At 30.5% G+C, this 27,205-nt stretch overlaps 1 protein-coding gene and 1 pseudogene across 1 annotated transcript in view; both read right to left on the minus strand.

Annotated features, from left to right (window-relative positions):
* Positions 1 to 26,972, minus strand: part of LOC147071117 (uncharacterized) — a 56,755-nt gene extending 29,783 nt beyond the window's left edge. Inside the window, exon 1 of the mRNA XM_085948241.1 lies at positions 26,822 to 26,972. The gene's annotated coding sequence lies outside the window, so the exon portion shown is untranslated. The remainder of the gene's footprint in view (positions 1 to 26,821) is intronic.
* Positions 2,179 to 7,212, minus strand: LOC147071119 (protein toll pseudogene; annotated as a pseudogene).
* Positions 26,973 to 27,205: the final 233 nt, after the last annotated feature.

The raw sequence follows: 27,205 nt of genomic DNA on the forward strand, positions 1-27,205 counted from the left end.
CTATTTACGCTGTTGATGTTACATAATATGTTTATTGTATTGGAATTAGCTATATTTTATAACTAACACCAATTTTTAAGTTGATTTTTTATTGAATTCAATGCTAGTAGGTTCTTTTATACAAAAAATACTTGTTAAAAATTTAACCTTTAAATTCTGGCATTCATAACTAATTTTCGTCAAGTAGCGGAATAAGTTCACTTTGAAAATACACCCTTCTATAATATTTATTGACATATGTATTATTTTATACTTAATATTATATTCTAATTAAAATAATACAAATAACTTACAAATTATGTGCTTAGAAAAGAATAAAATCCCCCATTAGAGAGATAAAAATTAATTACTTGTAAAGGTAAGCAGTAAAAATGTTTAAAACAATCTTGTTTTTTAAATCTAATAATCCATAACAGTCTTGTTTTTTTATATATACCGGTTATATTTTTCATATAAAACAATAAATCATGATTAAAATATTAATAAAACGAAGTTCTTTGGATGTTTAAACTGCTTAATTATCAAAAAATAACTGTAATATTTTATGACCATGAATATATGCCTAAAACAACTCCTTACGTGAGCAAATATGATGTGGTGTAAGATTTTAAAATCTAAAAATTGTAAAGTAAAATTTTCAAATTTTGGTTTAAAAATTACATTAATGTGTGATAATAATATACTTAATAGGAACGAGTACAATAAATGTTAAAAATAAATTCCTTAAAAAGCTATTTCCTTTTAGCTTGTCCGCTTTACACATATTTTTAGTAGATGGCAATAAATTCTTAGATCTATAAAACGGAATAAAAACGTATCATAAGATCTACAGAGAAAATACAGTTAAAAATCGGAGTCACCAAAGTTATTCTACTGAATCAATATAAAAAACCATCACATGCCTGTATAAATGTCTAATTACATCGATATAATTGCATATTATGGTGCTGTTGCGAGTGTGAATTGAATTTCTTTGAAGCATGTTTTTTATCAGCTTGGCCTCTCCACGCGCGATTACAAGATAATCAATACAATAAATTATTAGATCTAAAAATCTAAATAAAATCTTATTATAAGTGCACAGGGAAAATAAATTTAAAAAAAATTATCAGGGCACCTAAGTTTTTCCGATAAGTTTACAAAATATTTATTAGGCATTTACAGAGTGGAGAATAATTGTATTACCAGATTTTGTTTTATACGAGAAATAGATGTTAGCTTCTTGCTTATTCCATTAGGTGTTGACTCTGACTTTAAACACATTAAAAAACAATATGTGTATTTGCCAGACCTAGGATTCGAACCTTGGCTATCGTTGGCTATTCACACTTTTTTAACAATCAGTTAACAAAAATTAGTTTCAAAATAATTACAGGATAAAAAAAACTCTTTAAATACCACGTTTTTAAATTTTCTGTTGAGTCATATAAAACTTGACAATTAATAAATATTTTTATATGTAATTGATAGAAATACTGAATAAATATAGAATACTGAAATGTCATTTTGACATTTCATATTGATTTCCATAGTATCGAACGTATATATTGATAATTTAGTTACTTGGATCCCCTGAGCAACCAACAATAGTGTTTACTTTTAACGATTTTTTTCCAAAACATGCAAAACATAATTAACTGAAAATGGATTCAATTCTGCTTAAAGATGGCCAAAAGTATTAAAAGAATGCATTGTCGTCGTGTTCTGATATATATTCTAAAAGTTTCAAATATCTAGCTAGTCGGGTAGTTAGTTAAAAATCTTCAATCGTCCAATTCAATTCTTGGACAAACAAGAAAAAAATTGTACTGAACACATAACAAAAAATCTGTACCGTACAAACAAGAATACGAGCTAATAAAATCGTGGTAAAATACACATTCTGACATAAAAAAAATATTGTCATATAAAAATAGTTTGTATGTTATGTAAGTGACAGAATGTGGTATATTCGTTTGTTTTTTTTATTCTTCTATAACATGAGTGGCAAATGATAATGCTTGTGCTTGTGTATTATAAATATAAACATACTCACATAATCGTAATATGATAGATGTAAGAGAAAAATTAGAAAATTATTCGGGCGGTTTCATATTTGGTGTTTCCATTGAAGTTAAGTAAAAAGTACTGACAAAAGACTTCTAAACGGGCAATTTTCTGTGAGTTACAAGAATATTGTCAAACTTTAGTATCTCTGACGGTTGATGAGATTCTTTTCACCTTTTGGGGATACGGTAGAGCGTACCTCAGATTTCTCCAGAACCACGGATCACCCCATTTTATATATGTATTCATGGTGATATAAGCTTTTAGTTCAACGTCCAGATTATCAATGGGGCCGATGTCACCATATAGTATTAAAATTACCCTTGCTCGCCGTTCTTTCAATGCTTGGGTGTGCGCTGCTCTGAATTCCATCTTTCCCCACGTGGACTCTAAAAAGCTTGAGGACAATAAGATTATAGTTCGCCGGGAGTATTCGACGGATCTGGCGATCTGAGTTGGAATAAATTCGCCAGCAAGCCAATCTCGGGAGTGCAGACATATCTTGAATGGGTGAGGCTCTTTTTCTAATTCAGGCAATAACGTAGACACAATAAAATCCTCGTCATTGTGTGAATAGGAAATGAATGCATCATAACATTTGTCTTTGTCAATCTCTTTCTCTGACACCCACGACATGCACAATCCTTTAGAAAAAAGCCACACTATGATGCTCTGTTTGTATTTGTAGAATACAGCAGCGAATATTCCCAGGATGGTACTAAGTATTGCTCCAATGCTGATTGCTATTATGGTAAAGCGCTCTTTGCACAATATCCCTGGGTCAAATTTTGAGATGTACCGACCGTCCGAGCAGGTGATGTTTTGGTAATCCTTTACCTTAATATACAAAAATAAATAAACTGGATTTATTAAAATATAACGTGATTGAACATAAATTGATTTATGTATTACTCAACCCTGCTGATTACAAAAAAGACTAATAACTAAAATATGCTTATAAAATGGCAAAATGCTCAGTTTCTATTTGTAGAAACGAGCAGTGGAAACTCCTAGGATGATACTGATTATCAGTATAATGACACTGATGGCTATAACAGCAGATTATTTTCCAAATAATATCTCTGGAACAACTTATGAGATGATAATACCATCCGAGCAGATTATGCTTTGGTATTTTTTCACCTAAATATACTAATATAGGAGCGTATAAACCAAAGAAACAAATATACATCGAGGGGCTATATATACATGGTTGCAGGCATTTTAACCACTAATATGAAATTGACGTTTACCTTAATGTATAAAACAAGCGGGATCATACTTTTAGAGACCAAAATATCAGCAATTTTTAAAAATACGTTTAACAAAATAATTGGTTTTATTGACTACAATTTTATTCGATGTGGACCTTGATGGCCTCACGAAAAAGTTTCTTAACAGATTATTTCAGAACTTTATGTCAGCCTTTATATATTATTTTGAGTCCCTAATGCATGGTAGTATAAATTTAGTACTAAGTAAATTGATACCATTGACCGAGGGTATTGATGAAATTCTAATTTAAACTATAATTGATTTTAGTTTTTTACTATTCTATTTCAGTCGTTTTTTGTTATGCACGTTTCGACTTTTCGCCTCATGCTTCAATAATGCGAAATTGCCTTATAGGACTACAACACCCCACAATAATTTAAAGGTTGTGATCGATAAATGTCGTCTTGAGAAATAATCAGAAAAGGCTTATCTCGAAAGAAAAATTATTTTCTGAAATTTCATTTCTCGAAAAATCATTAATGAGATTCTCGAGAAATTTAGAAATTACCACCATCCTAAAGTGCATACGAAATTTTAATTTCCCTGTAAAAAAAAAACGATTTTTGACGACTTGGTCCGAACAGAATTTCTTGGTTTTCCCGGTATAAAAATTTTAGTCGAAAGAGCTAAACAAAGGTCTCGTCAGTATTATTGTTCTGATGACTCAACTTTTAACAAATTTTACAGTAAATTGTTTTTTTTTCTGCAGGAAGCTCAAAAAGAAGAGATAATTTGGTAATAATGATGATTTTGAGAATCTTGAGAATTTTCGAGAAATCTTATATGCCTAATTCGAGATATCTCAAGCTCTACCCACAATGATATTGTTGAACTTTTTGGCATATATTTGACATATTTGACATATTAAATAAATTTCAAAATATTATCCGTGTGTGACATATTATTATAATACACCCACTATAAGAAAATTTGAGTACATAAAAAAATTATTTCCTGGATTTTTAAAAACTCTGAATACTGCTATTTCAATAAGATGAAGAAAAAGTTATAATTACAAAATACTTACTATTCCCAAGTTTTCCTCCAAGTAACGAATGAAAGGTTTATTGTCACAGTTACAGTCGAAGGGATTTCCAGAAAACCATAATTGATTCAGACTTGTTGAACTGCTAAACATATTGATGACTGACGAATCAATAAACGATAGCCAATTGTTTCTTATGTCCAAAACCTGAAATGATGATGTTATGTATTTAAAAATAATTCTCGTATGAGTTTTCAAGAATAAATAAATAAAAAAATCATTATTCTATTACCTTAATATTTGGTAAACAAAAATAATAAAGTAATATCAAAATTATAGCATCTTTCATCGCATAGTAATACTAATAATGGACGAAATTTTAATATAAAAAGGAAGGACCAATAGAATGAACGGTGAAGCATTTCTATGTTGTTAACCCCCTCTCTCCCTAGAACCGTAATCCACCAGCATCTTTAAATTACAGTCCACTGCTAAAAGCGCAACCATTATAAATTATTACCGGAAAATAGGATGAATGAGTAGCAATCGAATCTTAAGAGACAGACTATAATCATATGGAATCATTCCTAAATATTGTAAATATAGTAAAAATAATAATTATTTACCTTTATATTCATTGAGATGTCTTGAATACTCAAGTCGGAGATGTTATTATCAGCCACATGTAATTCGGTTATCAGATTGTAAGCATTAACTTGATTCAAAAATATTGACAAATTTTTTAGGCCAATTTTGTTAAGTAAAGATCAGTAACAATGTGATCTGGTGTTGATTTTGGTATAACGATAGTTGATTGATTATGGTAGTTGGAACAATTGACTATTCTTGATTTTTTGAAGACTCGACTAAAACAGCTGCAATTTTCTGGACATGTCATCTCTTCTAGTTTTGTCCATGGACACCACAGTTGTTCACCTTCAAGATCTATCAATAATGTATCTTCTAGTCGATGTGGTGTTTTACATTTAGCTGTGTGTATGTCCGCTTGTATGTCATTTGGTTTACCGTTATACCAATAAAGGTAACTTAGAAATGGGATAAAATCACAATTACAATTAACTGGGTTTTCGGCAACATATACATAAATTAACTTTTTATCTAAATCTTCTGTTTGTACATTTCGTATATTGATTCGTTGTAAATTGTTGTTTTTTAGACTGACAGCAGTAAAATAAGGCTTAAAGATGATGTCGTCCAACTGAAATAAATATACTCACTTAAAAATAACAGTTTTATTTATAAAGTTTAACCCTAGCAACATCATAATGTACTCAACAAATGTAGTAAAGGTGAGAACAGACAAGGCATAACGTCCATATACTCGTAGTATCATTTAGAATTTACGGAAACGACAAAAACTGCTATATTGGTACAAAAATGAACGATACTACATAGATTGGAAGTATTTTCATCGTAATAAAATGCAACATGTTAAATTGGAGGTTTTTATCGTCATTTTAGGTACTACAACACTTGGCAGGTCAATGTATCCTCAACAAACTTTTTGCACCTTGGAAAACATAGCGCTGTTGTTCTACGGTTGATTTGTCTGAGATTTGGCTTTCTAGGTAAATCTATTTCCCTCAGAAGATGCTTACACAGCCTACCTTGTTAATAACTATCCCTGCAATCTGAATAGTATACTCTTTCTCATACCTTTAAATGCTCCTTTACAACACCAAAGATTTTTCTCTATTCTCTCATTTCAAAAGATATTCATATTTCTCTCATAACATATAAAAAATACCTAGCATTCTGACCCAAAATTTATGCAGAAGAGGTTTGGTAGAGAGTTGTTTTAGTTTTCTTTGAAAGTATCTTGTTTTTCAGAGGTCATGAGGCTGAATGCTGCAGAATGGTGAATTAATATTGTAATCAGTAATATAAATGAAATAATCACAAACACTCAGGCTTTGAAAAAATCACATCCATAATATATCATAACCTTACTGGGAATCAAACCCAGAGCCAGCGAATTGTAGCCCAGTGCTTTACACACCGAATGCATGTTTGATTCTGCAATATTTAAGCATGGAACATGCTTTTGTCTTGACCACCCGGGCGGATTCGTTACGAAAACATCGCATAGGCACAGCGGTATCGAAAACGAAAATAAAGTCATGAAAGTAGCGCGGGTCGCGAATGCCGCTTCAGCAATGACGTGTGATCCGCGCCCCGTAACCCCAATCCTTTCGATAAAATCAAAAAAATACATAACTTATATCAGCTATCATAAACCAATGTCCATTACTCCTAACGATTATGTAGAGCGAAAATAAAATAAAACCATTTTACGTTTGGTTATTTCTTAAGGGCGGACATGCTCAGCGTAGGTCAAAATGGAGCTTTTGTTCTATTTTCAAAGCATGATCCTGGACATACCTTAAACGTTGTAGATAATCTATTTATATAATTTTGAAGCGTTATTATACTTTATATTTATTTTAAACATTTGATGACTGCATAAAGTATTTTTATTACATAAAATAGTATTCTTTTAAACCTCTCGCTCTAATGCTTTAGAATATAGTCATATTTCAGTACAGACAAAATATATATTCTCACTACTATACTATTCTCATACCTAACAATTATACATAAAAAAATTCATAAAAATCGGTTGAGCCATTTCGGAGGAGTGCGACCACAAACACCGTGACACGAGATTTTTATATATATAGAGATTATATTATGCGACACCTATGAATATTAATGAATTAACTCACCCCAAGTTCGGAGATCTTGTTATAGCTGAGATCTAAGAGTTTCAATTTCGGAAATTTATCTCTCCATATGGGATCGACTTTTTCAAAATGATTATGACTAAGATTTAGTATCACTAAATTGGAGAATACTGTCAAATAATCGTTGTTATCGACTCCCATCGTTGTAAGATAATTATAAGAAAAGTCGATACGCCTTATATTATGTGTACACGAGACATTGTAGAAAGAATAAATATGTTTTAAATTGTTATTATTTATACTCAGGTCCTGTAGAGATTTTAAATTTCTGAAGAATTGTCTGTAACAAAATAATGTAAACAATTAATTTCGTAATACATACGACATCTGGTCAACCACGCAACAAGCTGTGATAATTCACTTACCCATCCAATTTAGTCAGCTTATTGTTATTCAGATTGAGATTTTGTAAGTTTCGCAGTGACGAAAATGACTCTTCAGCTATCCATGACAGTTCGTTGTCACTTAGATCTAACACAATCAATTTAATCAAGTTACTGAATAAATGCGGCTGTATTCCTTTAAAATTATTTTCATTCAAGGATAAACTTAAAATTGAAGTTGATTCAAAAAAGATTTTTTCGGGCAGAGAACTTAAATCATTTTTGGTAATTATAAGATTTTTTAAATTGCGAAGACCATAAAATATACCGTTCGGTAAATATTTTATGCTGTTCGAACTTAAATCTAAATATATCAAATCATTCAAACATTTAAAAGATTCATTGTGTAGATTCGTCAACTTGTTTTTCTGTATTTGTAAGTATGATAACGATCGGAACTCTTGAAAATGTTCCTGAGATAAACTATACAAGCTGTTATTAATTAAAGCTAAACGTAATAGATCTGTCATAGAGCTGGATGAGTTAGATCTAAATGATTGCATATTGCACGAAAGTGACTTCAAAGTTGTGAGATTTGTCATATCCTTAAAAGCATCTTCAGCAACGTTGCTCATTTCCACAAATGACAACTCTAATTCTCTGATTCCTTCCAGTTCTTTTAGATGATGTCTAGTCAGGTTTCGTGTTTCAAGCTTAATAGTATTATTGGATAGTTTACTACTTTCAATGATTTCTCTATACGATGTAGTTGGCAGGGGGCAATTTGTGATTGTCACTGTATGTATTTCGCCATTTAATTTCGGGAGTAGTGGCAAAATAGCGGAAAATGGTTTTTCTGCACATTCTATCATTATAGAACTGTTCGATACCATTAACACGTTTGCGGATTTTCTGAAAAAAAAGACGATTAGATAAGTAGGTATGCTAAAATATAAGAAAAAAATACAATATGTTATATCGATACTGTCATTTCAACGCCCCATAACTACCAAAACCTTCAACGCATATAACCGAATACCGTTAAAATTACAAAAAATAACGATTAATTTGGCACATCCTTACTGTAAAATGGGTAGCCCTGAATACTAGTAATTATAAAGAAACATTAGATGATTATCAACCAATCAGAAGATTTGGCGCCTTTTTTTTTGACGCAATAATCAGTAAGGAAAGGGTTCACAATGAGCGAAGACAGTAAAGTTCACAGTCTCACTTTACACGTCACTCTTTAAATTACATCTCATCAGTGAAGACGTCACCGGATTAAGTTAACAACAGTTTCTATATTATTTCAACATGGATCTTCTCGGACGGGAAATGAAATTTGCACGTTTCCTGTTCATCCTTCTAGAACTTCAGACTTCAAACATATCCAAGTTAAGTATTTTTTACAAATAATTAGTCCATAATAAGCTCTGGGTCCATACCAAACTAACCTTACTAAAGTGCATTTTGTTTTCTAAAATTTATTTTAATATATAATATTGCATGTATGTATATATATTTTAATATTTTATTCTCTCTTGTGAGATTATTATTTATTATTATGTAAATCTCATGTTGTGAACGTCTTGAATTTAGATTCGTTATGTCCACAAAGTTCTGTTACCTTAAATAAATAAATAATATTGAGAAACAACGATTTATATTTCAGCTGAACTGTTTCGTATTCAATTGTAATAGTAATTATTTTTTGATAGAAAGGCAATGTTTTATTAAATTAAAATTAAATACAATATTACACAATTTATGTTGTACATATTCCACATATTTGAACAACGAATATAAACAGTTTCGTTAGCTTCAGCAAACCATCAATTATTAAGAAATTTATATTGTAGTGTAAGACACCGGTCCTGATAATTGTATGGTAAATAGTAGTAAGATAACACAAATAATTTGTATATTACATGACGTCTCATATACTGCAGTGATTCCCAACCAGAGGTCTGCAATAATTTACAAAACCGTTCTATAAAAAGTTCAACCTGATCTTTTTTTGGCAATCGTAAAAAAAGTTTACTGAGAGCCTAGGTATTTTAAGCATGGAAGTAATTTAAAAATATTTAAGTACTTTAAATTACGCAATATTTCGCCCATGATGGCTGAACGGCTAATGCGTTGGCTTATAATGTCGTGGGTCCCAATTTCAAATCCCGGGTCTGGCAAATATTATTTTTCAGTGTGTATTCAGAGTCAGATCATGGACCTAATTGAGAAAGTGGCTAACATCCATTTTTTACGATAATTACGTTAATAGAAACCTCCACTCTGTGGAGACCCATATAATGATCTTCTTAGGATTGGACATGTTAAAATATTACTAATCGTATAAACGTGTTTTATTTGCATGTTTTGTTTTTTTGTTCAACTTGAAAAGATGATACAATAAATCGTGTAGGTATTCGAAGTATTGGTTAATTTATTATTGTATACTAGCTCTGGAAAGAATACGAATGAAGCGAAAATAAATGGTGTTACTGAAGAATTAAAACCAATTAAAAAAAAAGGTTCCACCGCACAAAAAATGCTGAGAATCGTTGCTAAACAACACCTTCAAGTATGTAAATTATGAGTAGGTACTTGTTATTGTACTTATAAATGTTAGTATGTCATATTATTATATATAAAATTTAAATACTACTTATAGGATTTTAGTGGGTTCCAAAACCATAATTAGTCTGGAAATTGCTAGTTATAGAATTATTGTTGGACTCCATTCAAATTATATAACAAATTGGTAGACGTCATGTAAATAAAAAAAATGCCCGCCGAGGTTAAATGGCAGAATATCTGTTTAAGTCTTTCAGTGTTAAATACGCGCTAGGCGCGTTACCATTAGTTAACCATACGATATAATTAGCATGATATTTAAATGTGGTAATTAGTTAGTAATTATCTGGTCAGCCGCTAATCTTATTTTTTAATCATCCGATTAGGTATTTTTTGGAATGTTTGCCATACTGACTTCCGTCACCAATCCCAAAAGATCAACTAAGAAGATAGTGATAAGTCACCTGAGCCAGAAACATAATTTCCTCCAAACCACTCGGTTTTAAACGAGCGTATCACTAGGTTCTATATTTATTTGTTTGCGTTTTTTTAGGCCGATGAATATTTTAGGAGCAGATTCATAGAACTGAGGTCGCCTTGCACTCAAGTGTACTACTTTAACTGAGTTTACAGAGACTTACTAATAAAAAGTACCCATGGGACAGATGAGCATGGTGAGATTACCAAAATAAATCATTGTACAATATAATAATATTAATAAACATAAAGTACAAAAAATACAATACGAATATGCAAAACTATGTGAAAAAACAAATATGAGCGCCAGGTCTTTGACACCTGATTACCTAAAATTCCCCTATGTAATTCGTGCGCAGTATAAGAAATGGCAATCTGCGCAATTTCAGGGTTAAGTTGTTTTAATATTTTTATTTATCTGGGTAAAACATAATATTGCTTAGTAGTAACTTGAATCGGGGCACCAAACTTTGTATTCTTTATCAGCATCACCAGAGCAGATGCAGTTGGAAGGTGCAGAGTAATGAACCGGTTCATCAGACCGAGAACGCACTGACATCAATAACGTAGAAAGTGTGACCACTGCACTAAGTGAAAACATCTCGTTGACAACACATTAATTAGTTAGTAAGTTGTGGAATAATATTTTTATTATTCTTTATAATTCCATGCCTTCAACTGAAAAGGGAAAAGGTAGTTTTACATTCAATTTATCTGATCAATTGTATTTGTTCAAATGGTGGCAGTCGTGATTATCTAATTTTTTTGTTTTAATATGTACTTATTTATTATTATATTACATATTTTATTTTATACCTCTACAATTGACTAAAATCCCCAATGGCGATAGTGTAATTGAGTTGCCGAGAGTCATAAGTCACATATTCCAAAAGTTCAGTTTTGAGACAATCGCAAAAAACCACCAGAGCACTATTTTTTTGTAATTAGAAGAAAAGTTTTGAACTCACTTGAATATTAATGAGCGAGTGAGTCAAATTACATATTTTTTTAAATATATATATATATAAACTCTTAAGGCTGCAGACACACATCATACTATGAGAAATAGAACTGCCTGATTGGTTAGAAAGGCTTCGATGACAGAACTCACGTCATTCATTGAAACGTGTGAGTTATGACACCAACAGTCAACTTTGTCAACAATTTTCACATGGTTTCAAGTGATTTTTTACAGTTACCTTTCTTTATAAAATAAAAATTAATGCATTTAGAATCACTTGGTATCTTTAACTCAAAAATGACAAAATTGAAAAATGTGAGTTATGGCTCTAGGCGACTCAATTAGTAATAAAACTGAAATAATCACATTGAGAAAATCACATAAGTCCCTTAATGAAAGACATGCGCAATATTAATCCTTTTACACACATTATATTTATATATTTAAAAAAAATGGGTTCTATCTAATAAATCAGTATTTAAAAATTAAAATATATATGAAACTAAAGGAAAACCGATAAAGCAAAAAAAACATATCTACTTTATGGGTAAAAGTAAGTATCCCTTCGATTGACACAAAAAAATTTTATAGGTTTATCATTTATAACAGACAATTTATTTTCAGGTTCATTCCTTATTTTTTTACTAAGTGAATCTTTTAATAATTATTTAATTTTCTTATAAAATCAGAATTAATCAGAACAAAAATATTTTGAAATCACAGCATTTTTTTAATATACATTGTACTCGTATGTAATAATTACAGTCAATATAATATATACATAGTCCACACTATTTGTTTTTACATTGACAATTGATTACAATACGACTCTGATATTGGCCACTTCACAAAAAGTTTTCGTAAAAGATTTTGGTTTTACGAGAAATGAACGTTGGCTAATTGCTTTGGGTATAAACACTCATTTAAAAACAAAACTTGATTTTGCACCTGAGAAACAAGACTTTATAAACTGATGCATTACCCCTCGCGACTCGGGTATTCTAGGCCTTATAACAAAATATCGATATGTAAAAACTTACGGTAGTAATGTTTTCATGCTACAGAACAGAACTGTAATAACACTAAAACAATTTACAATACAAGTACTTTTTAATTGTTATAAACTGTAGTATTTTGGGTTATTTTATATCATTAGTACTGCTTACCGTTGAAGCGACAAAACAATGGTTTTAAATTAAATTGTTAGCTCAAAAGAAGAGATTATTTTTGTTACAGGAAATGTATAACCATATCTCTTGCAACATTGCTATATTTGTTATTTATCTACAAAATTCATTTCGATAATAAAAATGTTTTAAGTACAAAAATAAATCAACGATACGAGCCAAAGCTTTGAATGCATGTAATATGAATAAAGTCTTATCTACTACACGATAATATAGTAGGAGTGGCAAACCTTCAGTAAAGTAATATAGTAGTTTAAAATATTAATATTTAATTGAGATTATTCTGGAAAGGAGTCACTGTCCAGGTCTCGATTAAACTAGGAAGACAAACCTTATTTATTTGCTCGTGAGTAATGTTATGCCATCCTATTCTGGACCGTATAAGTATGTTGCAGTAATCGAAAAAAAAAATCAGTCGACACAGGAAACTATGTTTTGTTATTATATTTGTTTAACCATATCCGATCCTGTGATTTGATTTTACATCAAATGATAATAATGTTATTAGGAATGCCATTTAATAACTGGTAAGTATTAATCCCAATTTACGCATTGTGTCCGCGAATTCAAAGTCCCCCTCCACCCAATATAAAAAAAACATACAAAAAATAAAAATAGTTGAAATAATTATGACAAATATGTTGTATTTTTTTCTACAATGTATACTAATATGTACAAAAAATGCGCCATGAGCGATTTGTTTTTGCAATTCAGTGAACTAATACATTATACTTATTTCTCTCACATATTATAGATTAAAGACTCGGTTAATATCTTGGATATAAATAATTACATTTTTACGAAAATTTTTATGCTTATTATTATATAATAAGACACTGAACTTATTATATGAAAACTTCGATAGAATGCTTTTCAGTATGGTTTTGTATTGTATTTGTGTTGCAAACTATTAGTTATAGATCGGAGACATATGTCGTAAGTGTCACCTTTCGGCAGTAGACAACACACGACACACGTATGTATTTCATACATTTAACATTAGATGTCGTTAAATATAAGTATTACAAAATGTACCTATATTTTGTGAATTTTGCAACTTCCTTAATCCTGCCGCCCACTTGGTAGGCCACGTGGGGGTACCACTTGTCGCATCCCTGCAACAAGACTTTTTCATGCCAATTTTTTTCTTTAAAATAACTCCTAGATTTTAGTCGACTTATTTATAGGTGTATTATACTCACATCGTATTTGATTCTTTTTAGTGCAATGGCTCTTTCAAATTCTATCTAATCATGACAATTCTTCCTTTTCTATCCAATAATACCAAAAAAGAGCAAAAAGTGATTTTTGAAAAAAAGGCTGTCGGGTAGAAAAAATATCACAAGAAAAGAGCACATTTGTCGGTAAATAAGAAGATAATTTGATATTACTGCTGATGCATACAGGTACACTGGTACACACTAATGACAACGACACACTTAATCGATTACGTCAATTCAATAGCACACTGACGATATTAAATTGACCGAAAGTATTTTCCTTAAGATGAAGCCTTTACTGAGCCTTTTTTAAAGAGGCACCTAGCGGAAAAATTCGAAGCTTGCAATGTGAGATTTTTTTTTGATAATTAACAATTTTAACTGTAATAATTAATAAATATGTATCTGAAAACAGTAAAAAGAAAAAAAAAATTAAGTCAAAGATAAACTTACAACTGTAAAAAATGTAATTAAATGTGAATTTGTTGAATCGGACCGCACCCTACTATTACATATATTTGATGGTCATATTTATTACTAAAATCTAGTTTATTAAGTTTTGTAAGCATCATTTAAGAGATTTTTGACTAATTCATAGTTTTATTATTTTTTATATCTATTTTGAAAAACATCGATTTTTATAAAAAAAATATAAATGTGTATAACTTAAAATCCTTTTTATTAAGTATTATTTATGAGAAAAATTATATATCAATAAATAAAGAAATTTTGTGTATGTTGAGTTGGTAAATAATTCAAACAATGGTTTGTTGTAAATTTACAATGATTAGACACTTCATACACAAAAATACATATTTTTACAGTTTTGGATAATATTTGTCGTATATACCATGTTAATTTATTTATTAGTGATTTATAATAATTATTATTATGTTTCATCACAAAAGCCAATATCACGTTTCAGTTAAACCGTTAAATAGGCTATGTTTTTCATTTGATTTGTAATAAATTATTATTTTTTACGAAAATAGTTGTACAGTCATCTGTTTAAGCAAAGGTGGTCGAAATAGCGGTTTGCTCAATTTTTAAAACACATATTTTGAGATTTTTTTTTCATCATTCTGCAATAATATGTTTTTTTTTTTTTTGAAAAAAGTGTAACTTCTAACGCGCGTATTTTTAAATAATGTCCGATCTTAATAAGATCAACTGGGCCACAGAGTGGAGGTTTGTATTAACAGGTTTTTTTAACGAGAAATGGTTGTCAGCCACTTGCTCAACCTATTGGGTCCATACCCTGACTCATACACAACTTAAAAAATAATATGTGTACTTGCCAACCGAGGATTTAAACATGAGATCCACGGCGTTATAGGCTGATGCTTGAGCCGCGCGGCCATCCTGGGTGTACTATTACATAATAATAAAATATATTACAAAATACAATATACGAAATACATTTAAAAAAAATTAAATACAATTCTCATTTACGTTTCATTTACCAAAGATTACAATATATTATTCTGAATCAATGCATGAAAAGTACGAATTACTAGTTTACATGTGTAAAATTGTAGATTAAACAGGTGTTCAGGTATTTAATTTCTAAGATCATTTAGTGAATTGAACGGAAGTATTTTAAACACCTATAATGAGTATTAAGATAGTCTCGTAACAATTCAACGAGGAACGTTTCTTAACGCCAAATTAAATATTTAACATGGTATGAAAATGTATTCTTATTCTAAGCATGTAAAACATAAGGATACCTATGGTACAACTGTTCTTATCATGGAATCTCAAAATGTGCATTTTCCATTGGGGGGCTACAAAATTTTAGTAGGTTTTATGATACAAGAATAATTTTATATTATATATATTTATTATTATATTTATCATCATCAGCCGAGGTTAATCTACTGCTTTTTAAAACGTACGTTCATCGCAAAGAAAGTAATGTACCTGGGAGGAAAGTGCCCACAATTGTGCCGTGCTCCAATGCAACCGGGACACACAAACTGAAGCTTTTGGTCATAGAGAAAACCAAGAATCCTAAGCCATTTATGAATATCTGCCTCACTGAACAACTGGTTGTGTCAAGTGATTTACTGTTTAATATTTAGTTAATAAACTTATATTATCGATATGTATAATTTAGTAAATACTTGATTTTGGTTATAAATAAAATCGCTATTTGCTAGTACAAATTTCTCAAAAAAAACTATTTTTACGACATACCTGTTTTAATAGTTTTTACCATATTTTGTATGTATGCACTATAATCCGCCGCTTTCACTAATTTGGCACTTTTCTAGTTTTTGGGATGGCGGATTACTGAGAGAGTACTGTATTGTATAATTTATCATATAAATGTGCCTTATCAAATATGTAATTAATTAGTACTGAAATAAATGTGTTTGTTTGAAAATAAAGTTTCGGTTGTCAATTAACTACCCCTCGATTTTAGATTGTGTCAAGTTTCCTTCATTATCCGCAAAGTACCTTAACCCCAAGTATCACAGTATGTTGACGTGACATATAATATTTTAAATTAGATTATATAAATTGGGTTCTTTGACAAAACAGAACAGCCAGGGGAGAAATTAAACATTTTTTGTGTAACCTATTTAGTAATTAAGTCCTCATAAAACCAAAGTTTATAAACAAAATATGTATATAAATATTTAATATTTTCAATTTTTTAAGGGAAATCATCAACTTTTGATGATAATTTCACTAAAAAATGTTGTGAAAATTTAAATTTAATAAGAAAAATAAAAAAATAATAAATTTTATATATGTTTCCTTTATAAACTTACGTTTCATAAGTATTTAATTAATAAAATTTTGTGGAATCTATTTATTAGATTCCACTAAAAAAAAATTGTTTTTCTCTTGGCTGTTCCGTTTTGTCATTGTTCTGTTTTGTCATGTTCTGTTTTGTCCGGTTACCATAAATTGTGATCAAGAAATAATAATAATATGTCGATATCCTTTAAGGAAGAATAAGTTAAGTCCAGAGAAATTTCACTATCATAATAATATTACAAGTCATACTAAATATTAAAGTATTCGAAATTAGTTATTATATGGCAAAAAATGTACGCCACTGTGCCTTATTTCAGCGAAGGCAAATGAGAGTAGAAAGCTTAGTGAAACGTTTCTCCTGGGAAATGGTACACAGTGGCGCACAGAGTACATTGGAGGTCGGGCAGTGGGTACACAGACTAACGTTGTGGGCACTGGGTAGTGGAAATTACATACGTATAGGTCATTACGTCTAAGAATTTTGGTGAGTTATACATTTTCGTGCATTTTTCAGCTATAATTATATTATAATCAATCATGGTAATTATAATTCTAAATATTTTATTTCTAAATATATTGTTTTGTATTTATTTTTTATTCGTTGGTTGGGCCAATTATGGTGGCATTTATTCCTTCTTTCCCTTCTACCTCAAATCCTCAGTATTGTTGCAAGACCAGGCACAAAGCAGTGACGACTTGTCGACCGATTATTGATATAAAAAACGTCAGTAAATACCGCGCGCGTATAAACACTTATAAACCAAACTATTTCTGAACATTAAGTGCTGCGTACCGGATCACTCATGCAGTGCATACCACGAACATATCCAGTAAAAACTGTGTTAAATCAAACCAAATCCGTGTTACCGGCACAGAGTGTTTTCTCATTTATCAAATCATTCATCAAAAGTGTGCCGTTAGAATGCTTACTAGGATGTGAGGGCATGCCCCGGAGACCAGCTTTTGCCAGATCTCATAACATCATAAAAGATCAGTGCCTGGCATCGTACGTGTAACCGAATCCTCCCAGCATCCACATCCACCATAATGATCAGCCCACTAATTAAAACAGTCAACTATGAAAAAGCGCAACCATTTATTTTATCAAAAATAATAATATGTAAATACCATAAATAATTTTCAACAAAAGTTATAGGTGGATACAGTAATCTATTCATTATGTACAAATTCATTAAAATAAAAAAACGTAATAAAAATGTATCAACCGAATAGCGGTCATAGGTATTCTGTACACTGCTACACTCCAATATCAGAGCCATGAGACATACAACGTGAGACCCGTTGTAGCTTGATGATCACTTTTTTAGTACTGGTGAGGCTGAATCCGGTCTAAAATGGTATGAAGTGTCACACTCTGGCTGTATTGGCACACATCATTACTACAAGCCGCCTATGTATGATTACTTCATTCAGTCACCAAAGACTGACGTGTTACTTGACAAATTGCAAGTGTTTAGCTGAGCTGTGAACACGTCAAATTGTTTCGTGATGGCGACGGGGGAATTAATTCTTAAATCATGTAAAGATGACTAAAAAACTTTACTCATTTACTTGAAAAATAAAACATGTCAGTGAATATGTTATTATTGTTACTAATAGAACAATAAACAGAACATTAAATGGACGCATGTTGGATTTATATGACAAATTATATTTCGTTCGGCACGCGTCATTTGCACAATCCGCGCATCGCCTAGCCACGATCTTTTTAGACCATGCCTCAACTGAGGTATAGCCTTAATTAATATTATATCGAAAAGATATTACACCAAATTATCAATCATCATACACCCAATGTCTGTGCCTATTTTTTTTTTTAAATATTAAACCAAAATTATTCAAAAAACATTTTTTGCGCCTTTTGTAAAATTTTTACTGTGAGGGTTACGCCTTTTTCGTAAACACGGTCGAATACATTGAACGCCATATGTGTGCTTGGTTATGAGTGACCAAATGAACATTACAGACATATTGTGCCAATTATTGTTGTCAAACTTCTAACATTTCACGCATACCCTTTTTACTCACTGATGTCCAAAAGGCACAGCTACAAAGTTAGTTATATTTCGATGATAAAACCATCAATACCACAGTGACTCCATTATAACACAATAATTACAAGTGTCAATTCGATGGCCATCCGCGCCTAGCAATTTAAACTCATACCGCCTAGCCGCAATAAGTATAGGGGGACTCGAGAGAAAAAAAAATGAAGGTGTTTACCACCCTTAAACAGGATCCAAAATCCATCATAATACAGTGCATTAAAAATCATCACCACATCTTAGTATTAAAAAAACAATATTATTATTAAGTAAATCAATCTATCAACAAAGAAGTGAGACCAGTGAAACAATATTTGTACATAAAAAAATGTTTTGAGCTGTTCTGATAAAAGACCTCGAGTATCATTACGACAATCGATCTCTATACTGAGTCTGTTCATCCAGACAGCCATTCTGTGTTGGCGAAACTCTATACTCTCGGCATTGTTTTCTTACTTTATTGAAACAACAGAAATTTTCAACATTTTATTTTTATATAGTAACGTGTAAACATGGGGTTGTCGATGTATTATCGAAATTGAATTTTGATGCTGATGGAAACGAAGTAAAGTAAATAGATTTTAGTTTGAACTTAACTCGGCATGTAGGTTTTTTATTATATTATTCACTCTTCCAGAATAATATTGACGTAAAGAATAATAAAATATTTTCAATGTCATAATACCTCTAATATATTAACATTATAACTTTAATTATATATCTTTATACAATTTATTAACAATAAAACGATATCTTTGAATGTAACTTTTTTGATGGCTACGTTCACTGCATAATAATTAATAACTTCTGATAATATCAACACATTCTCATTCTATAGATGTCCTACAAAAGGTAGGTCTCCAATGATGGTAGAATGCATTAGACGTGGCGATAGATCGAGAAAATTGACGTGAATTTATGCTTGCCATGTGCTCCGATTATAGAGCGTGATAGGTGAAGATTATTTGAATAGTGTTTAATAATGTCAAATGACCGTTGTAATATTATCTTTATTTCTGTGCCGCACGATTGTCCAATAAAAAAATTGAAATGAAAAAAGAATGTAATATGCCTACCTACTAGTTTAAACAAAATAGTAAAATTGTATTATAGATTGTCGTCTGATTCTTATTATAACCTCAGCGAAGCTATTCTCTACACAATGCGGCTATTGACGACAGTGTATCTAGTGAGATTCTAGGGTAGAGGTGCGTAATTGTTACAATAAGTTAACCGTCTAACTAAACTGTCAAAAAATGCTGAGTTTTAATGGCCCTTTCTTGGCTGCGCTACCTTTTAGAGCGAGATAGACTGTTTGGACAGTTTAGACGATTAACGTATTGTAATAATTAACCGCCTCGATACATACATATAATAAAGTAATAATATTTATAACTTTAGCCATCGATAGCCGCCTTGTGTACAAATAGACCCACTGGAAGATAAAAACTAGTATAAATGTAGCGAACTAAATAAAATCTTCATCAATTTCTTCCACGCTTTCAACCTTTAAAGGCCAATAATGTCGCTCTATATTGAAGTGTGAATAAAATTTTATCGGGCATGGTTTATCACATATAAAAATCATGTAATAAATCATAAATTTAAATAGTAGGTTCTTAATTTATTATCAACTTAATGTTTTGTTTTATACAAATCTTTGATTTTTGATGTGTATATGATACATCTATATAATAAAATAAATTGGGTAAATCAATCATTTCTCATAAGAAAATCGGACTCTCATATAAAAAGCCACAATTTACGTGAAAACATAGTTTGAAATAAATATATTTATTATAGGAATCGTGTACGAGTTGGCTAGAACTGGTTGGTATAAGACATAGATAGCTAACCTTTTTACACACGCGTGCCAAAATTTCCCAATCAATATTTTTTAACTGCTTGACGTGCCAAGCAGTTTTTCATGGCGAAAATTTTTTTTTTTAGGTTTTAAATAATTATTCTATTACAAAAATTTAACAATTATTGCAAGTGAGTTCTTGGTATTCTATCTTCCACCGTATCTTTAGCCAAAGGCATATCTTTTATTCATCGATTTTTCCCTAGTTTGCAACTTAGTCAAAGAGATCGTGGAAGCATTTAAACTACTCTTTTTTCATGTTATATTCTCCACCACTAAAAGGTTTTCCATTTTTAGAGATTATGTTTAAAGCAAAATAACAAACAGTTATTATATTTGAATGACTACTGATAATTAATTTCATAAGGTTTGTTGATTGAATATTTTTATTTTTAATTCCCCGATTCTAAGGACCAACATATGCAATAATTGTATATTAACAATGAACGTAAGAGTTTATTCTTGAAAAGGATTTGTCTGCAATTTTTTATGCAAGACGATTATCATTTGCATGAATTTCGTCGTTTTCATTTTCCCATCGATTGGTAAATATAATATCAACAACAGAAGAAAATACACATGGCTACGTCATTATTTTTAAATATTATACAAGTAAGTACTTAAATAGTCATTTGTAAAACTTAAAAAACATTTTTTAAATAATATATAATATAAAGTAGTATGTTTTTCTCCTAAAAATGAAACAAAATCATCTCGCGTGCCACTAGTGGCACGCATGGCATAGGTCCACCATCCCTGGTATAAGAGAATTGTATAACCACGGTAAACACGCGTTAAAGCAGTATGTCGAGATATCGCTTTTTTTTAGCTTCCATTACTTATTATGCGGATCATGTACTAATTCTGAAATACAAGATGAAAATTTTTAAATACCGCATGAAAAGCATTTGCAAGATTTCTTGAACCATCTTATTAATATTCAATTCATCGGATCATTTTATTTGAAAAACCCTTTAAGACAATGAAAATAGAAGGAGTTCATGTTATTATTTTAGAAACATTTTAATAAGTTCAATAAAAAGGTTTTAACGTAAATTCAAACAATTCATTATAATACTGTATATTATATGACCTAATCATACACTAACGTGTTCTTCTAGCACTCGCATATGTGTGGTAAAATATATGAATAAAAAAACAATAATTACAAGATAAAAAGAACTTTTTATATACAACGTTTTTAAATTTTCTGTTGAATCATATAAACTTGACTTGACTAGCCTAAAGGATCAAAAAAATGTGTACTTGATAGAAATACTGAATAATGAAAATATGTCATTTCATATTGATTCTCATAGTAACGAACGTATATATTATTTAATAATTTAGTTGGTAGGACCCCCTAGCAACCAATATAGGTATCGAAATAACTTTTCATACAAAACAGAATTAACTAAAAATGAATTCAATTCTACTTAAAGATGGCTAAAAGTATTAAAAAAAATACATTGGCATCGTGTTCTGATATATTCTAAAAGTTTCAAACGTCTAGCTAAAATCGATTGCAAGATTTGTACCGGACAAACAACCACCGGACAAATAAGAATACGAGCTAAGAAAAACGTTGTTAAATAGCACTTGGCATGGAAAGGTGTAATATTATAACGATAAAATAAATATAACATAACAAATATATCTATATTTTAAATATTTAAATAAAAATTTAACAATAAGATTATTAAGCCATATTATTTAGAATCTACTTAGGTATATTTTATAGCATTAAATTTAGTATGACCAAATCCGACAAAATCTACGTAAGTCTTAGTATATATTATAATTTCCCACATAAATATTTCTTATATAACCTATATTCTTCTTATATACAAATACTAGTCCCAACAACAACTACATAATGTTTTCCTTGCGTATTTATTATAACTCAATTAATTTTAACATATTTAAAATAAAATTATGGTTTTTACTGTCCAATCTTCACAAAGTAGAGCGATTACTGTTTAACTCCAGTATATGCTGTTAATAATAAATTTAAATTGTTTTGAATTAAATGATTAATATCGCTGGATCAGTCTTTTAATATATTTTAATATAATGTATCATTCACTGTGTAAATAAATAAATATGAAATATTTTCAAGTATTGAAATATATGGTAATGAATTTTCATTTTCGTCTCCTGAACATTTGACATGTTGTTGCTTTGACAAACCAATCTTAAGGCAACGGTATATTGGCCATAACATGAAAATAACTTAATATATTATATAAATGTACGTAACAGTAGATGAAATCGATCCATTTATATTTCGATACACAGGCATGCATGCTACCGATTGCGCTATCTCTGCAATTGGTTGACTGACATAATATTATAATTTGTATATTTTTTCCAAACTGCGTATTTTAGATATAAATTACCAATAAATTATCATTTTTTTTTTAATTATTAGGTTGTGTTATAGTTAACAAAAATGATAATACTTATGTCATTATCTCTTCGATGCCACATGCATACGCCGAACTTGGTGAGTTCGTCGATTAAGCGAATGTTAGGACAGTCTTGCCCCGAGAGAATCAGTGAATGACAACATTTTTTCGGCGGTTGTTTACTCGCCGAGCGACATGTTCGGTTCGTTGCCATATCATTTGACATTCTTAGTATCGCAAACTTTTGTCTTCCTCTATATTCATTGTGGTCTCTCCGCGTTATGGTCAATATACAAATTCCCATACCATAGTGTTTTATTTGAAGTTAACATCAGTAGAAATTTTAATGATGTAAAAATATTTGTTTCGTAATAATTATATTAATACTTTTCTATATTATCTAATTATATTACAAATTGGAAATACTGTGGAATATGTACACATACCACACGAACAAAGACTCGTCCAAACCAACCCACCCCGCACTAAATTCGGTCTTAATCAAGCGTATCACGACGTCCTACGTTTGGTGTGAAGCATCAGCAGTTTTTTACGCCTGGTCATGTCTCAGGCGCAGATACCCATGACTGAAGTCATCACGCTCTCAAGTGAGCCTTAACTGAGTTAACTTAAGTTACTAAAAAGTGCCATGGGAGAGAAAATCATGGAGAACTAACATAAAAAAATTAATTCAATAATAAATATATAAAAAAAAGATCAGTAATACGGACATACAAAAACTACGTAAACAGATCTTCACGTCGACAATAAAACTTTTTTTTACATTTTTAAAAAATACAATATAATTGGCTTTTGTGGCGACCAGGTTGGACGGATCCGATGGGCCCAACAGGTGCTTGGACCGACTTGAGCATCTCTACCCTTTTGGAGCACATTCTCGGACATTCATAAAGGTATTCTGTAGATCTCCGCCACATGGGCATGTTGGCCAGGTAACAAGTCCAAACTCGTAGAGCTTGGCAGTGAATCCACCATGGCCTGTCAAAAACTGACTGGTGTAGTGGTCAGCATATCTATTCTATACACAACACTACTATCGGCCGCTATCGACGGCTATCAAGAGTAGTTTATCATATTGTTGTATTAATGTATTATAATTGTTACAATAAGTTAGCCGTCTAAACAGTGAAAACTGTCTATGTCGCTCTTAAAGTTAGAACAGCCGAGAGAGGTGCTGTTAAATAATAGCACTCATTGTAAAAATTATAATACCTAAATTAAAAAATATGAAAAACTACCCTCGATAGCTGCCTATAGTAGCCGATAGCAGTCTTGTTTATAGAATTGATGCGGAGAAGTCAATTTGGTAAGTTATAATAATTGTTCACGTATAATTTTATTATAACTAATTGTTATCAGCTAAGAAATAAACCACTCAAGCATAGTGTCAGCGAAAGAAAAACACTTTCCGTGTTTGATTTCCAGCAGTATCTTTATTATAAAATTAATTTATTCCATGATTTTGATTGAAAAGCTGTCACATGAATAATAAATATTTAAAAATACATTTATAAATGCATGCCTGATAATATAATATTATTTCTAGTGCGTTGGAAAAAATGATAAGATGAAATTTAACATTTTTTTCAGACTGGCACGAATTGTTATTATGATCTTTCTATGGGGTTTTCACACCTTTTGCTCACTTGTATGTTACTTTGAAATAAGCGACTTTATATGCGAAGAGATTTGTGAACGAACGAAAATTTATTTTTTTAGGAAAAACCTATGGAAAGTCGCACACATGCGTATTTTATTTGAAAATAAATAAAGGGAATAAAATACGACCTGGCGCAACGTTTCATTGTATTTTCTTTTTTGAATATCTGAATGAATTTTATATGACTGTGACCTACCTACACAAAGACATTTCCTTTTAAAATTGTACAAAAGAAAATATTTTTTAACATTATTTCTAAAATCCCATCAAGTATAAATGTAGCCCCTTAAGATAGGGCAGCATAACATTTTTATGTGTTTATTTTTGTTTAAAAAAATACAAGCTTTTTATTTTATCTTAAGGGGGGACGTGCGCTGCGCAGGTCAAAATGGAAATTTTATCCTATTTTCAAAACATGATCCTGGACATTCCTTCAACGTTGTAGATAATCTATTTATATAATTTTGAAGCCTTATTATCCTATATATTTATTTTAAACATTTGATGACTGCATAAAGTATTAAATATTTATTACATAAAATAGTATTCTTTTAGACCTCTTGTTCTAATTTTTAGAATATAGTCATATTTCGGTACATCCATGTGCAGTGGTGTTAATATTTTTAAAATTGATTAATTTTTAAACGCATTTACAAAACCATTAGTAAAATTTATGTTAACATTATATAGTGACATATTCACGATAAAAAAATATATTTTACAATCTTTGTGATCCCAAATTGGACAAGTATTAGGCATTTTATTATTCAAAAAAATGGGCAAGATTTACATAATTGAAGATAATTCTAAAGATACTGATTATAAGCGATGTCTTTGAAAATTCAAATGTGATAAATATCCTACGAATAATATTTGCTTTATAATAATTATTGACCTAAGAAAAATGTAGTATTTTTTTGAAATACGCCATGTCTATTTATAATATGGCATGACAGGGTTAAGTAAAAAAGTAAGTACACCAGTCGTGGTATTAAAAAATGTGATACAATAGTATTTATATGATTTCTCTTAAATTCTCTCTTAAAGTGACAGACCAGACGATCGGCAACAGTCAGCATGTCATATAATTTGGACATTACGTAATATATTGAAATAAATAAGTCTCAAATCTATAAAAAAAATGCTTTTTATTTAATCGAAATTCTATATCATTTATCTCTAGCCAAGAAGTTATAAATTCTCAGCATCTAAAAGCAGTTTTTTATACACCCAGTGAAAATTTATAAAATACGTCGGGACGAATCTGTTTGCTTTTATTATTCAAGAAAGATGTTTCTTTTTAGACACACAATGTATCTATTTTATTTATAAAGGTAGACCTAATCTAATATTATTACGGATTTCGACTAGGTACTTACATCAATATTTTTTTTTTTGAATGTAAAGATTTTCGGAATTTCATTTCAGTCATTTTAATATCAATTTAGTGTGGTTACTTGAATTGCTGGGAGACGTCTCGCACACTTTCCAAAGACTCTCCACGCAAATACTAAATCATATTATTTTGTTACGCTAAATAAAAACTACCCCTAAAAGATGTCACTTAAAGATATTATTAAATAATAGCAAAAAAAATACTATACGACTGAATCAGGTTCAAATCATTTTGCATTGGAAAATTACTGCAATAATAATCGCGCGGCTTAAGCGTAATAGGGTCGTGGGTCCCAGGTTCAAATCCTGGGTCTGGGAAATACACATATTGTTTTTTCAATTTGTGTATGAGTCAGGCTATGGACCCAATAGGCTGAGAAAAGTGGCTGAAATTCATTTCTCGTAAAAACAAACTCTAATAATACAAACCTCCACTCTGTGGAGGCCCATATATAATTTTATTAGGATCGGACATGGTCAAAAGAAAGAAAATTTTATCTGTCAAAAATACCAAGCATTTTATATAAGTACTGTAAATATTTTTAGATTTAATCAAAAATAATCAATTTCATAAATACATAAAGATATATTCTCCAAGTTTAATCGATTACGAAGGGATTGTAATTCGTGTTCGGGTTGCTGTCTAAAGGTATTTAGAGTTATCAATGGATAATGTACTAAGAAAAAATTAAGGTTATTTGATATATAGAACATGCACATAATGCACAAACAATGTAAAACTTTAAATTGCAATTACTCCATAACATGATTTCCGGACTTAACAACTTTCGGCGTGTTACTGCGATATTATATTTTATTACATACCATTGATCGTTATGAACACAAAACATGTTATTCGTGTACAGGAACTTCAACAATCACATTATTTTATTTAAAATACAACAGCCAGCACCAAATTATAGAAACACCCAGGCTTAAAAAAAATCACTTTCGACTGAATAGCGAATGACAGTCAGATGCGACTCACTGCGAAGATTAAAAATTACTAAACAAATCCGCTACACGGACCCCGCCCGCTCTTCCCTACATGCATTATCCCTCACACTCAGATACAAAATATTACTTTAAATCGAATTATAAACACTCGGCCTATATCTATAATGGTTACATATAAATTGTACGTAATACATTTCGCCATTGGAAAGTTTTCCGTCAGCTTTCTATCGGAAATAGATGACCATATGTTAT

Source organism: Rhyacophila brunnea, unplaced genomic scaffold, assembly GCF_057557595.1.
Source record: "Rhyacophila brunnea isolate RB1 unplaced genomic scaffold, BYU_Rbru_1.0 scaffold_20, whole genome shotgun sequence".
Lineage (NCBI taxonomy): Eukaryota > Metazoa > Arthropoda > Insecta > Trichoptera > Rhyacophilidae > Rhyacophila > Rhyacophila brunnea.